Source organism: Camelina sativa, chromosome 3 (genome assembly GCF_030686135.1).
Source record: "Camelina sativa cultivar CO46 ecotype springtype chromosome 3, ASM3068613v1".
Taxonomy (NCBI): Eukaryota; Viridiplantae; Streptophyta; class Magnoliopsida; order Brassicales; family Brassicaceae; genus Camelina; species Camelina sativa.
The window spans coordinates 18355001-18362500 of record NC_141882.1 but is presented as its reverse complement, the minus strand read 5'-3'; the positions used below and the strand labels follow the sequence as shown (position 1 = coordinate 18362500).

General features: G+C 43.9%; 11 non-coding genes and 4 pseudogenes across 11 annotated transcripts; all 15 read left to right on the top strand.

The window, feature by feature from the left end:
* Nucleotides 1–68: 68 nt before the first annotated feature.
* LOC147947205 (5S ribosomal RNA) lies at nt 69–187 on the top strand. The gene has a single exon (XR_015595693.1). It is a non-coding gene; the product is annotated as a 5S ribosomal RNA (ribosomal RNA).
* Nucleotides 188–583: 396 nt separating this feature from the next.
* Nucleotides 584–702, top strand: LOC147947204 (5S ribosomal RNA). Its single transcript, XR_015595893.1, has one exon. It is a non-coding gene; the product is annotated as a 5S ribosomal RNA (ribosomal RNA).
* A 391-nt stretch (nt 703–1093) lies between these two features.
* On the top strand, nt 1094–1212 carry LOC147947203 (5S ribosomal RNA). Its single transcript, XR_015595932.1, has one exon. It is a non-coding gene; the product is annotated as a 5S ribosomal RNA (ribosomal RNA).
* Nucleotides 1213–1605: 393 nt separating this feature from the next.
* LOC147947202 (5S ribosomal RNA) lies at nt 1606–1724 on the top strand (annotated as a pseudogene).
* Nucleotides 1725–2118: 394 nt separating this feature from the next.
* LOC147947201 (5S ribosomal RNA) lies at nt 2119–2237 on the top strand (annotated as a pseudogene).
* A 394-nt stretch (nt 2238–2631) lies between these two features.
* On the top strand, nt 2632–2750 carry LOC147947200 (5S ribosomal RNA). Its single transcript, XR_015595682.1, has one exon. It is a non-coding gene; the product is annotated as a 5S ribosomal RNA (ribosomal RNA).
* A 395-nt stretch (nt 2751–3145) lies between these two features.
* LOC147947199 (5S ribosomal RNA) lies at nt 3146–3264 on the top strand. The gene has a single exon (XR_015595671.1). It is a non-coding gene; the product is annotated as a 5S ribosomal RNA (ribosomal RNA).
* Nucleotides 3265–3659: 395 nt separating this feature from the next.
* Nucleotides 3660–3778, top strand: LOC147947198 (5S ribosomal RNA). The gene has a single exon (XR_015596022.1). It is a non-coding gene; the product is annotated as a 5S ribosomal RNA (ribosomal RNA).
* A 394-nt stretch (nt 3779–4172) lies between these two features.
* Nucleotides 4173–4291, top strand: LOC147947197 (5S ribosomal RNA). The gene has a single exon (XR_015595660.1). It is a non-coding gene; the product is annotated as a 5S ribosomal RNA (ribosomal RNA).
* A 395-nt stretch (nt 4292–4686) lies between these two features.
* On the top strand, nt 4687–4805 carry LOC147947196 (5S ribosomal RNA). Its single transcript, XR_015595649.1, has one exon. It is a non-coding gene; the product is annotated as a 5S ribosomal RNA (ribosomal RNA).
* Nucleotides 4806–5201: 396 nt separating this feature from the next.
* Nucleotides 5202–5320, top strand: LOC147947195 (5S ribosomal RNA). The gene has a single exon (XR_015596021.1). It is a non-coding gene; the product is annotated as a 5S ribosomal RNA (ribosomal RNA).
* A 394-nt stretch (nt 5321–5714) lies between these two features.
* On the top strand, nt 5715–5833 carry LOC147947194 (5S ribosomal RNA). The gene has a single exon (XR_015595637.1). It is a non-coding gene; the product is annotated as a 5S ribosomal RNA (ribosomal RNA).
* A 395-nt stretch (nt 5834–6228) lies between these two features.
* On the top strand, nt 6229–6347 carry LOC147947193 (5S ribosomal RNA; annotated as a pseudogene).
* Nucleotides 6348–6741: 394 nt separating this feature from the next.
* LOC147947192 (5S ribosomal RNA) lies at nt 6742–6860 on the top strand (annotated as a pseudogene).
* Nucleotides 6861–7254: 394 nt separating this feature from the next.
* LOC147947191 (5S ribosomal RNA) lies at nt 7255–7373 on the top strand. The gene has a single exon (XR_015595626.1). It is a non-coding gene; the product is annotated as a 5S ribosomal RNA (ribosomal RNA).
* Nucleotides 7374–7500: the final 127 nt, after the last annotated feature.

Below are 7500 nucleotides of genomic sequence, written 5' to 3'. Positions count from 1 at the left end.
GGACCCACATTGAAGGATCCCTTGAGTTTTCAAAAAACAATATATGCGATTGCATGGTTTATACTAACGGATGCGATCATACCAGCACTAATGCACCGGATCCCATCAGAACTCCGCAGTTAAGCGTGCTTGGGCGAGAGTAGTACTAGGATGGGTGACCTCCCGGAAAGTCCTCGTGTTGCATCCCTCCCTCTTTTTTTTTTTTTTTTTTTTTGGTTGTTGCGTAAGACTATATAGTACAAACAGAACGTCGTAACTTTTACATCGTGAGGAACCACGCGACCCATAATACCATTTTGGAAAGCCCCAAGAGTGTTTCTGGCAAGACAATGGGTCTTCGTACCGTTGGACCATTCCGGAGGCCGAATTTTGACGTTTTAAGGTGTTTCGGATGTTTTTTTGTGATCGCGACACAATTAGCTACGAGCACAAAATTATGTTTGGATATGGTTATCTCTTGGTTTTTGCGGTTGAAAGCACGTCCAAGGTGAATAAAGCGATCCACATATCAAGTGGGACCCACATTGAAGGATCCCTTGAGTTTTCAAAAAACGATATATGCGATTGCATGGTTTATACTAACAGATGCGATCATACCAGCACTAATGCACCGGATCCCATCAGAACTCCGCAGTCAAGCGTGCTTGGGCGAGAGTAGTACTAGGATGGGTGACCTCCCGGAAAGTCCTCGTATTGCATCCCTCCCTCTTTTTTTTTTTTTTTTGGTTGTTGCGTAAGACTATATAGTACAAACAGAACGTCGTAACTTTTACATCGTGAGGAACCACGCGACCCATAATACAATTTCGGAAAGCCCCAAGAGTGTTTCTGGCTAGGCAATGGGTCTTCGTACCGTTGGACCATTCCGGAGGCCGAATTTTGACGTTTTAAGGTGTTTCGGATGTTTTTTTGTGATCGCGACACAATTAGCTACGAGCACAAAATTATGTTTGGATATGGTTATCTCTTGTTTTTTGCGGTTGGAAGCACGTCCAAGGTGAATAAAGCGATCCACATATCAAGTGGGACCCACATTGAAGGATCCCTTGAGTTTTCAAAAAACGATATATGCGATTGCATGGTTTATACTAACAGATGCGATCATACCAGCACTAATGCACCGGATCCCATCAGAACTCCGCAGTCAAGCGTGCTTGGGCGAGAGTAGTACTAGGATGGGTGACCTCCCGGAAAGTCCTCGTGTTGCATCCCTCCCTCTTTTTTTTTTTTTTTTTTGGTTGTTGCGTAAGACTATATAGTACAAACAGAACGTCGTAACTTTTACATCGTGAGGAACCACGCGACCCATAATACCATTTCGGAAAGCCCCAAGAGTGTTTCTGGCAAGGCAATGGGTCTTCGTACCGTTGGACTATTCCGGAGGCCGAATTTTTACGTTTTAAGGTGTTTCGGATGTTTTTTTGTGATCGCGACACAATTAGCTACGAGCACAAAATTATGTTTGGATATGGTTATCTCTTGTTTTTTGCGGTTGAAAGCACGTCCAAGGTGAATAAAGCGATCCACATATCAAGTGGGACCCACATTGAAGGATCCCTTGAGTTTTCAAAAAACGATATATGCGATTGCATGGTTTATACTAACAGATGCGATCATACCAGCACTAATGCACCGGATCCCATCAGAACTCCACAGTCAAGCGTGCTTGGGAGAGAGTAGTACTAGGATGGGTGACCTCCCGGAAAGTCCTCGTGTTGCATCCCTCCCTCTTTTTTTTTTTTTTTTTTTGGTTGTTGCGTAAGACTATATAGTACAAACAGAACGTCGTAACTTTTACATCGTGAGGAACCACGCGACCCATAATACCATTTCGGAAAGCCCCAAGAGTGTTTCTGGCAAGGCAATGGGTCTTCGTACCGTTGGACCATTCCGGAGGCCGAATTTTGACGTTTTAAGGTGTTTCGGATGTTTTTTTGTGATCGCGACACAATTAGCTACGAGCACAAAATTATGTTTGGATATGGTTATCTCTTGTTTTTTGCGGTTGAAAGCACGTCCAACGTGAATAAAGCGATCCACATATCAAGTGGGACCCACATTGAAGGATCCCTTGAGTTTTCAAAAAACGATATATGCGATTGCATGGTTTATACTAACAGATGCGATCATACCAGCACTAATGCACCGGATCCCATCAGAACTCCACAGTCAAGCATGCTTGGGAGAGAGTAGTACTAGGATGGGTGACCTCCCGGAAAGTCCTCGTGTTGCATCCCTCCCTCTTTTTTTTTTTTTTTTTTTGGTTGTTGCGTAAGACTATATAGTACAAACAGAACGTCGTAACTTTTACATCGTGAGGAACCACGCGACCCATAATACCATTTCGGAAAGCCCCAAGAGTGTTTCTGGCAAGGCAATGGGTCTTCGTACCGTTGGACCATTCCGGAGGCCGAATTTTTACGTTTTAAGGTGTTTCGGATGTTTTTTTGTGATCGCGACACAATTAGCTACGAGCACAAAATTATGTTTGGATATGGTTATCTCTTGTTTTTTGCGGTTGGAAGCACGTCCAAGGTGAATAAACCGATCCACATATCAAGTGGGACCCACATTGAAGGATCCCTTGAGTTTTCAAAAAACGATATATGCGATTGCATGGTTTATACTAACGGATGCGATCATACCAGCACTAATGCACCGGATCCCATCAGAACTCCGCAGTTAAGCGTGCTTGGGCGAGAGTAGTACTAGGATGGGTGACCTCCCGGAAAGTCCTCGTGTTGCATCCCTCCCTCTTTTTTTTTTTTTTTTTTGCGGTTGTTGCGTAAGACTATATAGTACAAACAGAACGTCGTAACTTTTACATCGTGAGGAACCACGCGACCCATAATACCATTTTGGAAAGCCCCAAGAGTGTTTCTGGCAAGGCAATGGGTCTTCGTACCGTTGGACCATTCCGGAGGCCGAATTTTGACGTTTTAAGGTGTTTCGGATGTTTTTTTGTGATCGCGACACAATTAGCTACGAGCACAAAATTATGTTTGGATATGGTTATCTCTTGTTTTTTGCGGTTGGAAGCACGTCCAAGGTGAATAAACCGATCCACATATCAAGTGGGACCCACATTGAAGGATCCCTTGAGTTTTCAAAAAACGATATATGCGATTGCATGGTTTATACTAACGGATGCGATCATACCAGCACTAATGCACCGGATCCCATCAGAACTCCGCAGTTAAGCGTGCTTGGGCGAGAGTAGTACTAGGATGGGTGACCTCCCGGAAAGTCCTCGTGTTGCATCCCTCCCTCTTTTTTTTTTTTTTTTTTGCGGTTGTTGCGTAAGACTATATAGTACAAACAGAACGTCGTAACTTTTACATCGTGAGGAACCACGCGACCCATAATACCATTTTGGAAAGCCCCAAGAGTGTTTCTGGCAAGGCAATGGGTCTTCGTACCGTTGGACCATTCCGGAGGCCGAATTTTGACGTTTTAAGGTGTTTCGGATGTTTTTTTGTGATCGCGACACAATTAGCTACGAGCACAAAATTATGTTTGGATATGGTTATCTCTTGTTTTTTGCGGTTGAAAGCACGTCCAAGGTGAATAAAGCGATCCACATATCAAGTGGGACCCACATTGAAGGATCCCTTGAGTTTTCAAAAAACGATATATGCGATTGCATGGTTTATACTAACAGATGCGATCATACCAGCACTAATGCACCGGATCCCATCAGACCTCCGTAGTCAAGCGTGCTTGGGCGAGAGTAGTACTAGGATGGGTGACCTCCCGGAAAGTCCTCGTGTTGCATCCCTCCCTCTTTTTTTTTTTTTTTTTTTTGGTTGTTGCGTAAGACTATATAGTACAAACAGAACGTCGTAACTTTTACATCGTGAGGAACCACGCGACCCATAATACCATTTCGGAAAGCCCCAAGAGTGTTTCTGGCAAGGCAATGGGTCTTTGTACCGTTGGACCATTCCGGAGGCCGAATTTTTACGTTTTAAGGTGTTTCGGATGTTTTTTGTGATCGCGACACAATTAGCTACGAGCACAAAATTATGTTTGGATATGGTTATCTCTTGTTTTTTGCGGTTGGAAGCACGTCCAAGGTGAATAAACCGATCCACATATCAAGTGGGACCCACATTGAAGGATCCCTTGAGTTTTCAAAAAACGATATATGCGATTGCATGGTTTATACTAACGGATGCGATCATACCAGCACTAATGCACCGGATCCCATCAGAACTCCGCAGTTAAGCGTGCTTGGGCGAGAGTAGTACTAGGATGGGTGACCTCCCGGAAAGTCCTCGTGTTGCATCCCTCCCTCTTTTTTTTTTTTTTTTTTGCGGTTGTTGCGTAAGACTATATAGTACAAACAGAACGTCGTAACTTTTACATCGTGAGGAACCACGCGACCCATAATACCATTTTGGAAAGCCCCAAGAGTGTTTCTGGCAAGGCAATGGGTCTTCGTACCGTTGGACCATTCCGGAGGCCGAATTTTGACGTTTTAAGGTGTTTCGGATGTTTTTTTGTGATCGCGACACAATTAGCTACGAGCACAAAATTATGTTTGGATATGGTTATCTCTTGTTTTTTGCGGTTGGAAGCACGTCCAAGGTGAATAAACCGATCCACATATCAAGTGGGACCCACATTGAAGGATCCCTTGAGTTTTCAAAAAACGATATATGCGATTGCATGGTTTATACTAACGGATGCGATCATACCAGCACTAATGCACCGGATCCCATCAGAACTCCGCAGTTAAGCGTGCTTGGGCGAGAGTAGTACTAGGATGGGTGACCTCCCGGAAAGTCCTCGTGTTGCATCCCTCCCTCTTTTTTTTTTTTTTTTTTTGCGGTTGTTGCGTAAGACTATATAGTACAAACAGAACGTCGTAACTTTTACATCGTGAGGAACCACGCGACCCATAATACCATTTTGGAAAGCCCCAAGAGTGTTTCTGGCAAGGCAATGGGTCTTCGTACCGTTGGACCATTCCGGAGGCCGAATTTTGACGTTTTAAGGTGTTTCGGATGTTTTTTTGTGATCGCGACACAATTAGCTACGAGCACAAAATTATGTTTGGATATGGTTATCTCTTGTTTTTTGCGGTTGAAAGCACGTCCAAGGTGAATAAAGCGATCCACATATCAAGTGGGACCCACATTGAAGGATCCCTTGAGTTTTCAAAAAACGATATATGCGATTGCATGGTTTATACTAACAGATGCGATCATACCAGCACTAATGCACCGGATCCCATCAGACCTCCGTAGTCAAGCGTGCTTGGGCGAGAGTAGTACTAGGATGGGTGACCTCCCGGAAAGTCCTCGTGTTGCATCCCTCCCTCTTTTTTTTTTTTTTTTTTTTGGTTGTTGCGTAAGACTATATAGTACAAACAGAACGTCGTAACTTTTACATCGTGAGGAACCACGCGACCCATAATACCATTTCGGAAAGCCCCAAGAGTGTTTCTGGCAAGGCAATGGGTCTTTGTACCGTTGGACCATTCCGGAGGCCGAATTTTTACGTTTTAAGGTGTTTCGGATGTTTTTTGTGATCGCGACACAATTAGCTACGAGCACAAAATTATGTTTGGATATGGTTATCTCTTGTTTTTTGCGGTTGGAAGCACGTCCAAGGTGAATAAACCGATCCACATATCAAGTGGGACCCACATTGAAGGATCCCTTGAGTTTTCAAAAAACGATATATGCGATTGCATGGTTTATACTAACGGATGCGATCATACCAGCACTAATGCACCGGATCCCATCAGAACTCCGCAGTTAAGCGTGCTTGGGCGAGAGTAGTACTAGGATGGGTGACCTCCCGGAAAGTCCTCGTGTTGCATCCCTCCCTCTTTTTTTTTTTTTTTTTTGCGGTTGTTGCGTAAGACTATATAGTACAAACAGAACGTCGTAACTTTTACATCGTGAGGAACCACGCGACCCATAATACCATTTCGGAAAGCCCCAAGAGTGTTTCTGGCAAGGCAATGGTTCTTTGTACCGTTGGACCATTCCAGAGGCCGAATTTTGACGTTTTAAGGTGTTTCGGATGTTTTTTTGTGATCGCGACACAATTAGCTACGAGCACAAAATTATGTTTGGATATGGTTATCTCTTGTTTTTTGCGGTTGAAAGCACGTCCAAGGTGAATAAAGCGATCCACATATCAAGTGGGACCCACATTGAAGGATCCCTTGAGTTTTCAAAAAACGATATATGCGATTGCATGGTTTATACTAACAGATGCGATCATACCAGCACTAATGCACCGGATCCCATCAGAACTCCACAGTCAAGCGTGCTTGGGAGAGAGTAGTACTAGGATGGGTGACCTCCCGGAAAGTCCTCGTGTTGCATCCCTCCCTCTTTTTTTTTTTTTTTTTTTGGTTGTTGCGTAAGACTATATAGTACAAACAGAACGTCGTAACTTTTACATCGTGAGGAACCACGCGACCCATAATACCATTTCGGAAAGCCCCAAGAGTGTTTCTGGCAAGGCAATGGGTCTTCGTACCGTTGGACCATTCCGGAGGCCGAATTTTGACGTTTTAAGGTGTTTCGGATGTTTTTTTGTGATCGCGACACAATTAGCTACGAGCACAAAATTATGTTTGGATATGGTTATCTCTTGTTTTTTGCGGTTGAAAGCACGTCCAAGGTGAATAAAGCGATCCACATATCAAGTGGGACCCACATTGAAGGATCCCTTGAGTTTTCAAAAAACGATATATGCGATTGCATGGTTTATACTAACAGATGCGATCATACCAGCACTAATGCACCGGATCCCATCAGAACTCCACAGTCAAGCATGCTTGGGAGAGAGTAGTACTAGGATGGGTGACCTCCCGGAAAGTCCTCGTGTTGCATCCCTCCCTCTTTTTTTTTTTTTTTTTTTGGTTGTTGCGTAAGACTATATAGTACAAACAGAACGTCGTAACTTTTACATCGTGAGGAACCACGCGACCCATAATACCATTTCGGAAAGCCCCAAGAGTGTTTCTGGCAAGGCAATGGGTCTTCGTACCGTTGGACCATTCCGGAGGCCGAATTTTGACGTTTTAAGGTGTTTCGGATGTTTTTTTGTGATCGCGACACAATTAGCTACGAGCACAAAATTATGTTTGGATATGGTTATCTCTTGTTTTTTGCGGTTGGAAGCACGTCCAAGGTGAATAAACCGATCCACATATCAAGTGGGACCCACATTGAAGGATCCCTTGAGTTTTCAAAAAACGATATATGCGATTGCATGGTTTATACTAACGGATGCGATCATACCAGCACTAATGCACCGGATCCCATCAGAACTCCGCAGTTAAGCGTGCTTGGGCGAGAGTAGTACTAGGATGGGTGACCTCCCGGAAAGTCCTCGTGTTGCATCCCTCCCTCTTTTTTTTTTTTTTTTTTGCGGTTGTTGCGTAAGACTATATAGTACAAACAGAACGTCGTAACTTTTACATCGTGAGGAACCACGCGACCCATAATACCATTTCGGAAAGCCCCAAGAGTG